At 47.2% G+C, this 17,359-nt stretch overlaps 1 pseudogene; it reads right to left on the bottom strand.

The window, feature by feature from the left end:
• Positions 1–16,127: 16,127 nt before the first annotated feature.
• On the bottom strand, positions 16,128–17,138 carry LOC123168722 (V-type proton ATPase subunit C-like; annotated as a pseudogene).
• Between the last annotated feature and the right edge of the window lie 221 nt (positions 17,139–17,359).

The following is a 17,359-nucleotide window of genomic DNA, read 5'->3' as shown; positions in this document are numbered from 1 at the left end:
TGACGATGCATGATAACTAATTCTTCCCTCATTTTCTTCCTACTAAATACTCCAACTTAAAAAACGTTCTTATGTTGTGGGGTGGAGGGAATAGCAAGAAGCCTGCTCCGAAAGCGATGTCACGCGCGCCCTGTATCTGTGTTAACACACAATAAAGCAGATTAATTATCATCAGTACTACTCAGTAGTACTACAGTGATCGATCGGGTGCCCATTCATTACGTTGTGAGTTGTGACGATGTCTGATCAGCCCTGTACCTGTTTTTCTTATCGCAAAAGTCATGGTTTTGCTTTCGCAAGAGGCATGGTTGTGCTTTAGCGAGAGTCACGGCCGTGCCTCTCAGAAACAGAAAAAAATGCATTTTTTTTTCTTTCGCGAGAGTCTCGGTTTTGCTTACCGCGAGAGCATGGTTGTGCTTTCGTGAGAGTCACGGCCGTGCCTCTCGGAAACGGAAAAAAAACATGTTTTCCGTTTTTTTCCTTTCGCCAGAGTCACGGCTCTTCCGCGAGAGGCAAGGGTGTGCTTTCGCGAAAGTCACGGCCGTGCCTCCTCGGAAACGGAAAAAACACGTTTTCTCTTTTTTTTTTCCTTTTGCGAGAGGCACGGTTGTGATTTCGTGAGAGGCACGGGCGTGCCTCTTTCGGAAAGGGAAAAGTCCTGTGCTCCCGGTTCGGTTTTTTCGTCTAATTTTTTTCGTCCGATTTTTTCTGAAAAAAAGTTCGTCAAAACCTATTAACATGGGATCTAGTTTTGAAGATCTTGACGTGAGGAATCCAACAGTGAAAGCGGTTCGAGATTTGGACGCACAATTTAAGAGATAAAACGTTTTGAATAAACGGATCTACGAAAAAAAAGAAAAATCCCAGCTTGCGACAAAGTGGTGCACATGCAGCGCGCCACTTGTCACAACCTGGGGAGGTTTGAGTGATCTTTGCAACGAGTACTCCTCAACTAGTGATTTTGGTGAAAGCGTCACTCGCGAGTCGCGATCCCTAGCGCATGCGTCGCTCTCTCACGTGAATCGGTGAACGCGTCGCCCGTCGCCTGACGTCAGGCACCGACAATTCCAAATCCAATCAAAACTTCGGCAGGAAAAATTCCATAAACGCCAGCACCAACGATTTCCGTCCCCGCCTCTCGATTTTGGCAGAAAAAGTTCCAACGGCCAATGCCGGCAACGGTGACCTAGCAATTTTGACAGGGATAATTGCTTCTCGCAAACTAGATTGACAATCGCCGTATAGGTTAGATGAGTTAGACGGTTCATCTTATTGCCAAAGATTAATTTTTTTTAGCATTTTGTTAATCTCCAATAGTCCAACTTTGTTTTAGTCATGTGCGTATCTTGTGTTTCAAGAATGCAGATTTAAGTCATTGTGGGGATAACATTGAAGGCTTCTTTTCAAAGAACACAAAAAAGAATGATGATGTTCAAATAAACATTGTGCAACTTGGAGTTAAATATGTAGATTCTGGGTAAATTCAATTGTTATGTAAATTATTATGTCATATACATTAGTTTACTTTTTCGCATGAGATAGGGCCTTATTTTAGAGTTTCTCACAGTGCCTCGGATTTTGCCGGCCCAGCCCTAAACTCATCATCATCGTCATCACTGACTTCAATTTAATTATATATAAGATGGTAGATATATTTATTCGTTTTTACACCAGTTTATCTTCTTTTTTTGCGAATATTTACGCCAGTTTATCTGGTCCGATGTAAGTTTGCTTAACAGATTGTTAATTTGACGCACAAGTTTTTCAAGTGCAAAAGACAAAACATGCACGAACCGCCCGGATCATGTCACTCCACCAACCGATCGAATAATTCGGCGCTACTAGTGCATATTGTAATCGTGTTTAAGCTATGATAGGAGGAAGGTCGCGGGTCGTGCGTACTGTACGCCGTGGCGTCGTACTCACACTCACAGACATGCTCGCACGTCACACCTCACAGCCTAGCCGGCTTCACAGTTGAGTGCATTTATCACCGGCGCGTCACGCCGCATCCGTCCGTACGCACGCAAATTTTCTTGTCCGGTCGCCGTCACAGATATATAGCCTACCGGTGATAATTCCGACAAGAGAGGGAGGAAAATGAGGACCTGTGCTGTGCTAGCTGGAGGAGGTCGGAATCACCATTCTGACCTTGTCAGAAATGCTAGACACAAAATGAACTCTTTTGAAATTTGTTTCGTGATTTGACCCTTTCCAACAACCCCACTGCTTATGGCGTTGCTGCTGTACTTGGAAACGCTGAACCCACCGGCGTTGGTGACCTGGCCCACCGTGTGAGGCACTACCTAGTTCTTCCTCTTCGATCTATGGCGATTACAGTCTTGATTCGAGTACAACTTGGAGAAGGGGAAGAAAGGGACCGCGAGCACATCTCAATACAGAGGAACACACACGCACGCCCGCCCGCCGCCAATCCTGATCCTAACCGGGATCCCCTCACCGAGTGCTCCTATACGCCGCGGCGAATAGGGTTTTCGCCCCCTCACCCACCTACAACACCCGCTTATACCAGTGAGTCATGGGCTCAGCTGGGCTAAACATGTAGGAGACCCATTGGGGCCCAGTGAACTTGTGGCATGGTCTTCTCTCTCTTGGGCCGGCCTGGTGTAGCTCTTCCTTCTGTCTGCCCCTGTGCTCGTAGTTGGCGTTGTCTTGAGCACGGAGCCAAGTGCGAGGCAGTGGCTGTTCACACTCATGCAAATGTTATCACATGATCAGTTCATCCTTGCAGCAGTTACACTGTGGTCCATCTGGCATGCCCGACGCAAAGCTATTCATGAAGCCATATTTCAAAGCCCCCAATCTACCTTCGGCTTTATTGGACGGTTCATTGCAGAACTAGACACTATAAAGACGATGGAACCAGATCGGGACGCTGTACCAGCGGCTGCCGCACCCATTCAGCGTCGGCCGAAGAAATCTCCTGCTGGATACTGCAAGATTCATGTGGACGCTGGGGTTATGGCAAGAAGAGGAGGACTAGTGGTCGAGGGAGTGGAAGACCCGGCAACACTTGAAGCTCTTGCTTGTCGGGAGGCGTTATCCCTTGCACAAGATATGGGTATCCAGAACTTTGTTATTGCCTCGGACTGCCAGCAAGTCGTCTCAGATATCAATAGGAGGTCACATGGGACGTATGGAGCGATTATCGCGGAAATAAACCTTAGAGCCTCTTCCTTTCATTGTATTTTTTCCTTTGAGAGTCGTGCTGTGAATTATGAAGCACATAGTTTAGCCAAGTTTTCCCTCTCGAGAGGTCCGGGACGCCACGTTTGGTTTGGCGCTCCTCATGACCAGAGATGTATCCCACTTCATGTGGACTTTACTGAATAAACTTGGTTTTCCCCCTAAAAAAAAAGTTGGCGTTGTCTTGAGATCACGCATCAGGAGACGGGCGACCGAGCCTGGTTCAACGATCAACTAGGTTGTGGTAACGATCGTCACCAAAATCGAGGGCATCTTCTTTAGCGTGGTAAAACTTTTGTTTTTAGCATGCCAAAACTCTGAAGTACTAGTAGTTTTTATCACATACAAACTATTATTCTAGATACATCCTTGAAGGTGTAATTTGACTTTTGTTTTTCATAGTATTGTGTTTGTAATACATGTGAAAAAGAATCATAAAATATATATTTTAAATATTGCGGTACTTATTTTTTTAACACACTACAGATGCAGCCGTTCATACATATGCACATACACTCATCTCATGAACGTGCATGCGAGGTCCCGACAGATGCAGGCGGTTTGGGGGTCGCGTTGCAGATGTCCAAACACGTGTACAAATTTATGGTACGTTGTACAGTTGAACTATAAATATGGGTGGACTGGTCATAGGCCGTGATATTTTATTACTAGAGTATGCAATTGATTGTCAATAATATATAGGGTGAGGTATAGTAAATTACTTCTATGCGAGGCGAACACCCACGCGGTTCATACTAGGGTTTCCTCAGCCTCTCACCGGCCGCCACTGGTCCGCCTCATCTCCTATGGTCCTCCGGCCATGGAGACGCGGTGGATCCCGGCCCTAGCCGGCGAGAGGGCTCCGTTTTTAGGCGTTTTTTCAGTCTCGTTAGGGTTTGTGCCATGCTCGAGAAGACGAGACGGTGATGACTTTCTGAAGATGGAATAAAGTTCTTCTTGCTTTGTCCTCCGTCCGGTGGTGCTTGTAGCATCGTCGGAGGGCGTGTAGAGGTGTGTCTCCGGTGGGTCGGCATTTGTCGAAGGTGGGTCCGGTCTTCTTCGTCTACGTCCGTGTGTCTGCAGGTTGGATCCTTCGATCTATGCTTCTCTTCATCGGCGACAATTGTTGTTCTGGTGTGCTAGTCCTATGGGGCCTTAGCACGACGACTTCCCGATTGTCTACTACAACAAGATTTGCCTGGATTCAATGAGGGAGGGCCCATGATGGTGGCGCGTCTTCGGCTCGCTCCAGTGCTCGTGTCGTCGCTAGGTGGTCTTCGGACCTGGATGTAATTTTTACTTCTGGCATTTTTTGTACTACCATGACAGTTGATAAATAGATCAGAAGTTTTCTCGCAAAAACATTAGTTCTATAAAAACAATATTCGCGCTAGAATCAATTGAGAAATTGATGTAACTTATTTCGTTTGAACACAATATAACTGATATTAATAATACATCTCTGAGGTTTACAATGACTTCATAAACTAAGTTATCGAGAGCAAAGGAATAAATATCACAACGGAGGCGACTATAGCGACTTCGTTAACTCAAGATGATGTGCCGGCTCATGCTTTTGCAGGTGGTCATAGGGGTAGGATATGCGTGCGCGCGCTCATGGAGGTGAGTGTATGAGTGTCTGCGTTTGTACTGTGTTAAAAAAATAGGTATCACAATATTTAAAGTACATATTTTATGGTTCATTTTTTTAATTTATTACCAACACAATCCTATGAGAACTAAAGTCAAATTAAACCTTCAATGATGTATCTAGAATAATAGCTTGTATATGATAAAAATAGTTAGTAGTTAACAGTTTTGGACAGTTCATATATTCAGGACACATCATACATGTGAGTGAAACTCGGCGGCCCGCACGACAATGTCAGAATAGTGATTTCGGCCGCCGGAAGACGTGGTATGCATACGAGTGTGTAGCTAGCAAGACATGCAGATGCTGCAGTGGCGCCGCCGGTTCCACTGTAGCAGGAGTAGCACGAGCCAAGTGCCTACACAGTTCTGGAATGATCCAGGCCGGTGAGGTCCAAATAGCCTGCTGCCCCGGCGATCGACATGGCGGTTGGGCGGGCAATCATTGGATCCGGGTGGCCGGATCTTGTGAGGACGCAGGCCAACATTCTTCGTATCAGATCCACACAAGCCGCCACCCGCCAGGTCAAATATCTCTTTGCTTCGGCTGTCTCTTTTTTTACTGCCACATCAGTACATTTTTTAACCACCAGTGAGCGATGTGGAATCGAAAGTAGAATATGGTTAGTATGAATTTTGAAATAATTTATATTTTGGTCATCATTTTAAGTTTTGCTTTCTTTCCTTCCTATTTTTTTGAAAAAATGATCAAATCTATTGTAAAAGGTTACCGGAAGTACAAATCATCCCAAACATAAAAAAATACATCAAGATTTCGAGACCACCGAATGACCACTATTACCGCCAGAAAAAAGTCGTCGATGCGCCACTGTCGCTGCGCCCCACCGAAGCTGGCTTAACCTTGTCCATCACAACCAGGAAGTCCTCATGCACGTGCCCCTAAGGACTAGTTTCCTGGAGCCATGGTCGTCTCTGTTGAACCCTTACATAGATCTGAAGCACCCGACATCAAATCTCGTCACATGGCGAGAAACTCTAATATCTTCACCCCAAGGAGACGACAGGATTCTACACGGAGCTCCGTGCACTACGTCCAGATAGGCGAACCCGAGAAGGATCGGAGCGAGAAAGACAAACTTGAAGAAGAATAAGCACTGCTATCCGCCCGAGCGCCGTACCTGCGAAGACTAAAAAAAATCTAACCTAAACTACTAAGCTGAGCGGAGGCACTGGGATTCCCCTCCCCGCTACAGGCCACCGGAGCGGTAGGCAGAGGGGAGGCGGATCCACGGGCTCGCCCGTGAAAGCTGGAGGGAAGAGTTTTATCCTAGCCACCAAGGTTTACGGTACGTTGCTATGTCTTTCCTTTGTATTACTCCTATTGGGATATGAACTGTCTGGTTGACAACTAGCATGGTGCAACCATAACAAGGACCAAAGGCCAAAACTACTACTAGAGTATTCTAAACACAAAATCAAAGATCTGGGGTATCTCCTCCTCTAGACGCCAAGACAGAGGAAAGATAATCTCCTACTTTGCAGGACAACAGATCATTATAACTACGTTGTGGGAGAAAACATTTGTACTTTTTCGTGCACCATAAATACTTAAAATAATATATATTTTTACTCAAAATAAATATCATTTTGTGTATGCTAGACCAAAAAAAAATCTAAAAGTTGTTTCACACGTTCACTACTAGGAAAAGGCCTGTTAGTGGCGCACCTGTTTTGGCCATTAATGGCGCACTATAGGTGCGCCACTATCATCACGCCACTAGTAACAAGTACTAATGGCGCACCCCTGGTGCGCCATTAGTATACCAGACAATAGTGGCGCATCAAGCAGTGCGCCATTACTATGTCCAACGGTGCGCCATTACTATGCCTCCTAGGGGGCCATATTTACCTTCACGTACGCCCCTTAGTGCGCCATTACTATGCCCCATAATGTGCCACTGGTATTTAACCCTGGTGCGCCACTAATGCTCAACAAGGTGTGCCACTACTATGAATATTAGGATTTTTTTGTTTGCTTTTCTGATATTTGCACAGGTTACAAAATACATTACAACACAGAATATAAACAATACAACATATAAACAGCAGATTTATCGAATACAATAGAAGATTAGTCTCCGAATACAATTCATCATATTAGTCTCCGAATTCAAAATACCGAACAAAGTTAGAACATTACAAGTCTCGAGACCGCGAGTAGCGAGTTTGTCTTCACATTACAAGTCGATATCTAAACTACCATCACATAGAAGAGAGTTGCGGTCACGATGTGCATTATCGCGATGAAACTGGTCTTCATCCGGTTCCTCCTCCGCTCCCTCCTCTCTCCCGCTAGATAGTGCATGTATCTAGCTTCCGCCTCCGCCCTAGTGGTGTACCCTTTGTAACTGTTACCGCTGAAACGGTGAACCTGTCTCTGACACTCCTCCGAGTCATCGTAGACTCCGGTAACCTTACCCTTGTACACGACATACGACGGCATCTCTATGCACTAGACAAACAAAACGTTAGTAGCAATTCACAGACAATACATAAGCAATATATAAGTATGCAACAAAAGGATCGGAAGAGAAAAGCAACACATTAATAGCACGATTCATGGTCCTACTAATAAATAGCATCGATTACATATAAGTTGAACGGCTGTCCAAACCAAAGAGACATACAAGTTCATTAAAGTTTAATTACAACATGAGCTAATCGATATTTCAGAACTACATAGCATCACTACTTTCGACTCGACTCAGGGGCCGGAGCGTGGATGAAGCCGCCGTCTTTCGTGATGGTCATGAATGTGCGGTCGTTGTCAGCCTGCATTTGTATCGTTGTTTCTATTTCACTGTTGGACGGTTGATATTTGAGGTAGAACTGCCCCGAGGTACGAAGGACATCTTGATGGATGATTTCCGCAAACTCCGACTCGATGCGAAAGAATTCTTGTCTGAGGTCCGCGTCCTGGATTGCCGACAAGCGTGCGGCCCAATCTTTGAGACTATTTGGTAGCAGAAGGTGATTATGGTCCTGTACGATCGCCCACATGTGATGGATGGCGTAGTAGGCGTCCTTCTGACCGCCAGGTGGCTGCTTGACGCAGGGGAACGTCGTTACGTGGGTGAACACGTGCTTGCCGTACCTAAAAATTGGCCTCCTGAAGGTGCCTCCGGATTTGGCGTAGCCGGGGAGAACATCATCAAGAACTTTCTTGATATTTGTGTAGTGTTTCTTCGACTGACGGTCCGAGTCGAAATACGTGGCCATGGAATAGTTCAGGCTTAAGAGGATGAGTGTGCAATGTGTGTCACTGCATAAAACACGGAATGTTAGAAAAAAAAGAACAATCGAAATCTAAGAAATCATATGTTACGGGGCGGTGAGGGGATGACTTACTCGGAAAAGTAAGGCACGAGGAAGTTATCCTTATCTGGGTTCGCCAGAATGACGCCTTCGAGGTATGAACTCGCGACTTGCCGGTCCCCAGCGCTGCCCAAGATCTTTGCACGCATGTAGAGTCGACTATCACGATGTCCGGGGTCTTGTCTCTAATGATCCACATCTCCATACTCAGCGAAAATAGCCGAACGAAGGTGTAGTGCAGCGGATGAAGGTTAAACATAGCGAAGATGTCATCAAACCGCAGGACGATCATACCCCCGATGGCGCTATCCACAAAGCCCTTGCCCTCTAGCACCTTGGCCACGAAAACCGGGTATGCCACATCATTCTCGGAGAGACGCCGCTTCTCCATAGAAAGAACACTGTCATGCAGACTCCGCATAGCACCGGTTGCAGCATTGAGCAGATTAGTCGGTAGCATCGGCCTACCCGCCACATGCACCCTCCTCGAGATATCCTTAGGTGAAGGTGGCCCGTCCTGAGCACGGATCGTACTCGGTGCCGGCTGGCTCGTGATACGTCTCCAACGTATCTATAATTTTTTATTGCTCCATGCTATATTATCTTCTGTTTTGGACATTATTGGGCTTTATTATTCACTTTTATATTACTTTTGGGACTAACCTATTAACCGGAGGCCCAGCCCAGAATTGCTGTTTTTGCCTATTTCAGAGTTTCGCAGAAAAAGAATATCAAACGGAGTCCAAACGGAATGAAACCTTCGGGAACGTGATTTTCTCACCGAACATGATCCAGGAGACTTGGACCCTACGTAAGAGAAGCTTCCAGGAGGCCACGAGGTAGGGGGGGGCGCGCCCTCCACCCTCGTGGGCCCCCTGTTGCTCCATCGACGTACTTCTTCCTCCTATATATACCGACATACCCCCAAACGACCAGTGATGGAGCTAAAAACCTAATTCCACCGCCGCAACCTTCTGTACCCATGAGATCCCATCTTGGGGCCTGTTCCGGAGCTCCGCCGGAAGGGGCATCGATCACAGAGGGCTTCTACATCAACACCATAGCCCCTCCGATGAAGTGTGAGTAGTTTACCTCAGACCTTCGGGTCCATAGTTATTAGCTAGATAGCTTCTTCTCTCTTTTTGGATCTCAATACAATGTTCTCCCCCTCTCTTGTGGAGATCTATTCGATGTAATCTTCTTTTGCGGTGTGTTTGTTGAGACCGGTGAATTGTGGGTTTATGATCAAGTTTATCTATGAACAATATTTGAATCTTCTCTGAATTCTTTTATGTATGATTGGTTATCTTTGCAAGTCTCTTCAAATTATCAGTTTGGTTTGGCCTACTAGATTGATCTTTCTTGCAATGGGAGAAGTTCTTAGCTTTGGGTTCAATCTTGCGGTGTCCTTTCCAAGTGACAGCAAGGGCAGCAAGGCACGTATTGTATTGTTGCCATCGAGGATAACAAGATGGGGTCTTTATCATATTGCATGAATTTATCCCTCTACATCATGTCATCTTGCTTAAAGAGTTACTCTGTTTTCATGAACTTAATACTCTAGATGCATGCTGGATAGCGGTCGATGAGTGGAGTAATAGTAGTAGATGCAGGCAGGAGTCGGTCTACTTGTCTCGGACGTGATGCCTATATACATGATCATACCTTGATATTCTCATAACTATGCTCAATTCTGTCAATTGCTCAACAGTAATTTGTTCACCCACCGTAAAATACTTATGCTCTTGAGAGAAGCCACTAATGAAACCTATGGCCCCCGGATCTATTTTCCTTCATATTAATCTTCCAATACTTAGTTATTTCCTTTGCTTTTTACTTTGCTTTTATTTTACTTTGCATCTTTATCATAAAAATACCAAAAATATTATTCTATCATATCTATCAGATCTCACTCTCGTAAGTGGCCGTGTAGGGATTGACAACCACTTATCGCGTTGGTTGCGAGGATTTATTTGTTTAGTGTAGGTGCGAGGGACTCGCGCGTAGCCTCCTACTGGATTGATACCTTGGTTCTCAAAAACTGAGGGAAATACTTACGCTACTTTGCTGCATCACCCTTTCCTCTTCAAGGGAAAACCAACACAGTGCTCAAGAGGTAGCAGCTCGCACCCTTGTTACTCTTTCTTTTCCGTCCCTTCTGCTTCTTCTGCTGTAATGGGATCGAGTTCTGCTCAGAGACCACCTTCTTGAGTGTGCTGGGGCTGATAATATTTCGCACCTCGGCTATCTGAGGCTCGGTGAAGGCGGCAGCTGGAGGCGTCTTCTGAGAACTGAACGCCAGACGACGCCTGTTGCAATTGGGTTTCTCCGTGGTACCAGCTAGATCGTGATCGTCTTTTGTAGGGTTGGGTTCTTGAGAAGGAGGCCCCAAGAATTCATCATCGTACCCAGGTTCGTTGAAGTACTTATCGACGTTGGTAAATGTACCGTCATCGTCGTCCGGATCCTGTGCCATATGCATGTCCGGATCAGCTGACGACGGTAGCGTTGCGGCGGTCTTGCCATGGCTTGGCGCCAGCACGACTGGCGGTGTTGTCTGTGGGGTGGTGTCCCCCGCCCCCAAACGAATCTGGCTCTTCGGCCAAAGCATGGGCCAGCTTATGCAGGCGCTGAGGGTCATCACATCATCTTCGTCGGCCCCATGGGGTCGATATGGAGGTAACAAGTCGTCGAAGCCCCGCAGCACCCGAACCAGTTGAACCCTATACACGGTGGGTGGCATCGGATTACCGTGGAACACGCGGCTGCCCGGTTGAACGATTCTGGCCTTGGCGACATCGATCAACTTGCCGTCCACGAAGTGCAGGAGAGTGCATGGAACGTCGGTGGCGCCCTGCGAAAACATGTAGGGCGTCAGGGATGCCCAGTCAAAGGCAAGGAGATGAAGTCATCGGCCGAGAGGCTTAGTTACCGTGATGGAGTCGAGCTCGGCTAATGTCGAGGCACCGCCAACAGCGGGCGTGCAAGTGACGGAGGGGCCGCTTGCTGCCGAGGTGCCGGCCGGCATATTCTTCCCACACCCGGGTGCATTAAGCTGCAATGCCGGCACCGACGCCAGAGACACCAATGTCGCCTCCGCCGGAGACACCAATGGCGCCGCCGGCGCGTTGTGCGAGTTGCTGCCCGTGAAGCTCGGAATCGGGGGCGGCCCCTATTGGCCGCCCACCATCCACGCCTGCAGCCCCTCAATCAAGCTAGGCACAATGGCGGTGATCGTCGCTCCCAGTTGGTCTCGCACGTGCTCTTTGACCATCTCCGGAATCCGCGCCACTTATGCCTTGAGTTCTTGAACCTCGCGCTCCTGGCTTTCCGAGCTGGTCTTTCTCTCCTTTCGCCCAGCGGTATAGTATTCCGACCATTTCGTGGACAAGCCTTTGCCAGCCACACGACCATCTGACGACGGCTTACTGAGCTTATCCTTGTTTTTCATTACGTTCAACGCCCTATTTAAAGTGGTGTCCAAAGGGGAGCTCTTAGACGACCCCGCGCAACTGCTTTCAGTGTCCTGTGGAAGGAACATGAACCATTTAGAAATTTGGCTTCATTAATTAGAATGCAACCATATGGAGCTAATTACGCGGGGGTGTATTCCTTACCAGAACAAGCTCAAGCGCCTTGGTCTTCGGATCTGTGGTAAGCTCCTTTGTTACCGGGTCAATCTTGTACCGGGCCCTGACATAGTTCCTGGTCTGCTTGTCCCGCATTGTTCCTGGTCTGCTTGTCACGGTATGAGAAGATCAAGTTCAAGTCCCGCATATCTTTCCCCCACTGACTTGATTCCGCGATTGCGTTGCTCTCGCACTTGATCTTGAACTCCAGGTAGTCAGCTTCGCTGATCAAAGGATTTGTCTCCTTGATCTTCTCATAACTATCACCTTTTTCAATCCTTCTCTTCACCGTGGCTCTCCAAGTAGCTAGGGCCGTGCTCATCTTCGTGAGGGCGGCACTGTTCACTTTATTCCCTGAGAGGCGTGTGTTTGCGAAGTCATCGGGGAACTTGTATCGTTCGTGCAGCTTCGTGAAGAGGAGGTTGCGCAAATTCCCTTGATCACGATGCCTTAGGTTCTCGGTGTTGAGCGAGACGGTGCTCCGGAGAATGCACCCGAGCTGTCCCGCGTACCCCTTGACTAATTCTTTGGGCGCCGTTGGATGCCCACCGGAGGACACTTCAGTAAATTCCTCCTTGACGGTGCCTAGCACGTTCGGGCGCCGGTCCTTCCGTTGCCTCTTCGGTTGGCTGCCATCTATGCGTGCGCTGCCATCATCAGTGGTGGCATCCTCGGTGGCACCATCAGTGGTGTCATTCCCGACGCCACTAGGGGTTGTGTAGTCAGGATCGGTGTCTTCAGCGGCGTCCTCATTGCGGTGAGGTTCTTCGTCCATCTCCTGGGACAGCTCCCAGAATGCCTTGCCCGAACCGTCGACCTCATCGTTGTGGGCCATGTTCGCTCTAAATAGGAAAAAAGTTTGGTCAAAAAGTTGGTTATTGTCAAGGAAAAAGATCTCTAAGTTGACCAAATAACCTAATTCTCGAGGAATGTCGCCAAAAAGTTGGTTATTGTCAAGGAACAATTGAGAGATGTTTGCGATATTGCCTAGGTGTTTTGGGATGGAACTTGTTAGTGTGTTGTTGCTAAGGTCCAAGTCCATTCCTAACCCCCTTCTTCTTGTCTCCTCTCACTATCTCTCTCACACACATGGCAAGCAAGGGTGTCTGAGTGTGTGAAAAAATACTAAACTAATCCAAGGGCTGAAAATTGATCATCTGTTTCAGATTGCAGTTTTCTTTCTTGGGGCTTCGGTGTGCGGTACAAAACTGAATTTTGGAAATCTACAGAATGAACAAGCTAAGGGCTGCAAATGCCCGCAAGGCTTCAAGGGTGACGGCATACACGGTTGCGAAGGTATCACCATTAGGAACATTGTTCTGCAACCTTGTGGGCAGTATTGTTGCATGTTTTACTAGTACTAGCAAACCTAGAATAATGGCTCAAATGCGGAACTGTTTGAGCTTCTCAAGTAATTTCTTATACACAATATCTCTCTTGCTTGGCACTTGCAGATGTTGATGAATGCAAAGAGAGGCTCTTCTGCTAGTGCAAGGACTGCAGCTGCGAGAACACATGGGGGAGCTACGAGTGTGGCTGCGGTGGTAGCAACATGCTGTACATGAGAGAGCATGACACTTGCATCAGTGAGTTACCTAGCCTGAATTTCCTTTTGGACCTCACTATATGATGGTCCTGTTGGGGACCGTAGTAATTTCAAAAAATTTCCTACGCACACGCAAGATTATGGTGATGCATAGCAACGAGAGGGGAGAGTGTTGTCGACGTACCCTCATAGACCGAAAGCGGAAGCGTTAATACAACGCGGTTGATGTAGTCGTACGTCTTCATGATCCGACCGATCAAGTACCGAACGCACGGCACCTCCGAGTTCAGCACACGTTCAGCTCGATGACGTCCCTCGAACTCCGATCCAGCCGAGTGTTGAGGGAGAGTTTCGTCAGCACGACGGCGTGGTGACGATGATGATGTTCTACCGACGCAGGGCTTCGCCTAAGCACCGCTACGATATTATCGAGGTGTAATATGGTGGAGGGGGGCACCGCACACGGCTAAGAGATCAATAGATCAATTGTTGTGTCTATGGGGTGCCCCCCTGCCCCCGTATATAAAGGAGCAAAGGGGGAGAGGTGCGGCCAGCCTTGGGGTGCGCCAGGAGGAGTCCTACTCCCACCGGGAGTAGGACTCCCCCCTTTTCCTAGTTGGATTAGGACTTGGGAGGGGGGAAAGAGGAGAGGGAGAAGAAGGAAGGGGGCGCCGCCCCCTTCTCCTTGTCCTATTCGGACTAGGGGGGAGGGGCGCGCGGCGCAGCCCTAGCCGCCTCTCCTCTCTTCCACCTAGGCCCACTAAGGCCCATTATGTTGCCGGGGGGTTCCGGTAACCTCCCGGTACTCCGGTAAAATCCCGATTTCACCCGGAACACTTCCGATATCCAAACATAGGCTTCCAATATATCAATCTTTATGTCTCGACCATTTCTAGACTCCTCGTCATGTCCGTGATCACATCCGGGACTCCGAACAACCTTCGGTACATCAAAACATATAAACTCATAATATAAGTGTCATCGAAACGTTAAGCGTGCGGACCCTACGGGTTCGAGAACTATGTAGACATGACCGAGACACGTCTCCGGTCAATAACCAATAGCGGAACCTGGATGCTCATATTGGCTCCCACATATTCTACGAAGATCTTTATCGGTCAGACCGCATAACAACATACGTTGTTCCCTTTGTCATCGGTATGTTACTTGCCCGAGATTCGATCGTTGGTATCTTAATACCTAGTTCAATCTCGTTACCGGCAAGTCTCTTTACTCATTCCGTAATACATCATCTCGCAACAAACTCATTAGTTGCAATGCTTGCAAGGCTTAAGTGATGTGCATTACCGAGAGGGCCCAGAGATACCTCTCCGACAATCGGAGTGACAAATCCTAATCTCGAAATACGCCAACCCAACAAGTACCTTCGGAGACACCTGTAGAGCACCTTTATATTCACCCGGTTACGTTGTGACGTTTGGTAGCACACAAAGTGTTCCTCTGGTTAACGGGAGTTGCATAATCTCATAGTCATAGGAACATGTATAAGTCATGAAGAAAGCAATAGCAACATACTAAACGATCGAGTGCTAAGCTAACGGAGTGGGTCAGGTCAATCACATCATTCTCCAAATGATGTGATCCCGTTAATCAAATGACAACTCATGTCAATGGCTAGGAAACATAACCATCTTTGATCAACGAGCTAGTCAAGTAGAGGCATAGTAGTGACACTTTGTTTGTCTATGTATTCACACAAGTATTATGTTTCCGGTTAATACAATTCTAGCATGAATAATAAACATTTATCATGATATAAGGAAATAAATAATAACTTTATTATTGCCTCTAGGGCATATTTCCTTCAGGTCCAGGTCTCATCATCTTTCTAGTTTATCTTTCAAAGGTGTTAATGTGGAATGTGCTCGTAGCACCTTCAAACAGTCCTTCCTTCGTCTACAACAACGCGCTAATTTGGTTAATCCTATCATTTAATCATGATTAGGCCATCATTTTGACCAGAGATTAGTTTTGATGTCAAGATAGATGCTGATAAATTTTTGTTTCGGTTGAGAATTGGGCACCTTCTAGGTCAAGAAAATTGGGCATGACCTTTGCTAATTTTCTTGACCTAGGAGTGCCCCATTCTCAACCGAAACGGAAATTAATCAACATTTCAGGAGAAAGGGGTCATTTCAGAAGATCACAAGTAGCAGCAGTTAACTTCCAACTTCCTCATCTGTCTGCAGTTAACCTCCAACTTGGTAACCCATTTGGATCGAGAAAAAAAGCACACAGAGCATCACTAAGTGGCACTAGTAGTACTACGGATGCACTAGTACATATTTTCCTAGCATACAGTAGAGTAAGCAGAAGAAAAATAAATCTAGGCTTTCTATATGTGCCACTCAGACAGGATTTCAGATTGCACAACTTTTTGTCCCTTCCTATCTGGCCAGATTCTACTTGCCCAAATGTTAAACTTGTTAATTCTTTTTCCTTCTCTTTTCACCAATGCACACATACAGAATGATCCATCCATGTCTCGAACTAATGGTCAGAGCTCAGAATAGTGTGTCTACAACTGGTAAATTGTAGTACAATACATTTGTTATATGAATTGGTGGTTCTGATCTTCACAATTAGAAAGAGCTCACTGTTCCATCAATTTTTCACTCAATGATTGCATATTGCAACGATAAACACAACAACCCTGGATACTAATATTTTCAGTGAATTGTTCTAAATTTCAAATCGAAGACTATCCACCCATGAACCAACTTGGTTCTCTAGAGTACTTAACAGTGAAACAAAATGTCCATAATAGACTGCCAAACCACCAAGAACAGTAGCAACACATCATCAAATCAAAGTTACAAGAATGCATCATTCATGCATGAGCAGAATTGACATGAACAAGTACAAGAACAATAGTATTTACCAGGTCCTCGATCTTGGCGACCTGGGACTGGATGCTGGCGACGGTCTCCTTGAGCGGGGCGTTGACGGGGTACTTGCCCTCGTCCCACACGAACCTACATCCATCCATCCATCCTCAGCAGACAAGCAAGCGCTAGTGGGCAGATGAGGAATGTAAGCAGCAGCACTGGCCACAGGCAGAGACGGACCTGGTGAGATAGCTGTCCACGGGGACGCCGTCGCGGTGAGGGTGCCGGGCTCGACCCTTCCGGCGCGCTCCAGGTCCTCGATCTGCTGGCGGATCTTGTGCGAGACGCCCTCGATGAAGATGTTGGACTGCAGCCAGAGGCCAGATCAGGCCGGGGGCAAGAAGAGTTAGGGTGGGGGCAAGATTGGGATGGAAAGCAGGTAGCTTGACGAGGTCGTCGCTGAGGGCAAGCAGGGAGTCGAGCGTGCCGGGTCGGAGATCCGGGACAGTGAACTGCGCGCGGGGGCCAGGGGAGTCGAGCCTGTCAGGGGCAGGAAGCCGAAGGCGATGAACGTGCGGAGGAGGAGGGGGGCTTACGCGGTAGAGCGGGGTGTCGAAGGAGTGGCGGGAGATGGCGTCCTGGAGGCGCAGTAGGGGCGGTGGATTGGGAGCGAACGTGTCCCACGGGCGAGGGCGGCGACGCAGTAGGGGCGGCGGCACAGTGGATGGGGCGGCGGCGCAGTGGGTCGGCGCAGTGGGTCGGGCGCTGCTCCGGCTGAGAGAGATGTGAGATTGGGAGAAGGACGAACGGCTGGCGAGATGGACAGCACACACAAGGGGGGAAGGTTAGCAATGGCGCACCATCGAGGGGTGCGCCATAAATACAGTGAGAGCAACGGCGCACCTTCCCCTGATGCGCCATTACTATTTTTTTTATTTTTAGTTGCATCTAATAATTTTTTAGAAAATGACGATAAAATTTGAAAACATTTATGAATGTGAAAAAATATCATCAAATTTGTTATTCGAAAATATTTATGAATAAGAAAAAATATCATCAAATTTCTTATTTGAAAATATCATCAAATTTGTTATTTGAAAATATTTGAAAAAATATGATAAAAATTGGTATACCAATGGCGC

Source organism: Triticum aestivum, chromosome 7D (genome assembly GCF_018294505.1).
Source record: "Triticum aestivum cultivar Chinese Spring chromosome 7D, IWGSC CS RefSeq v2.1, whole genome shotgun sequence".
In the NCBI taxonomy this organism is placed as follows: Eukaryota; Viridiplantae; Streptophyta; class Magnoliopsida; order Poales; family Poaceae; genus Triticum; species Triticum aestivum.
Note: the sequence above shows the minus strand (reverse complement) of the source record. Positions and strands in the feature narration are given on the sequence as shown.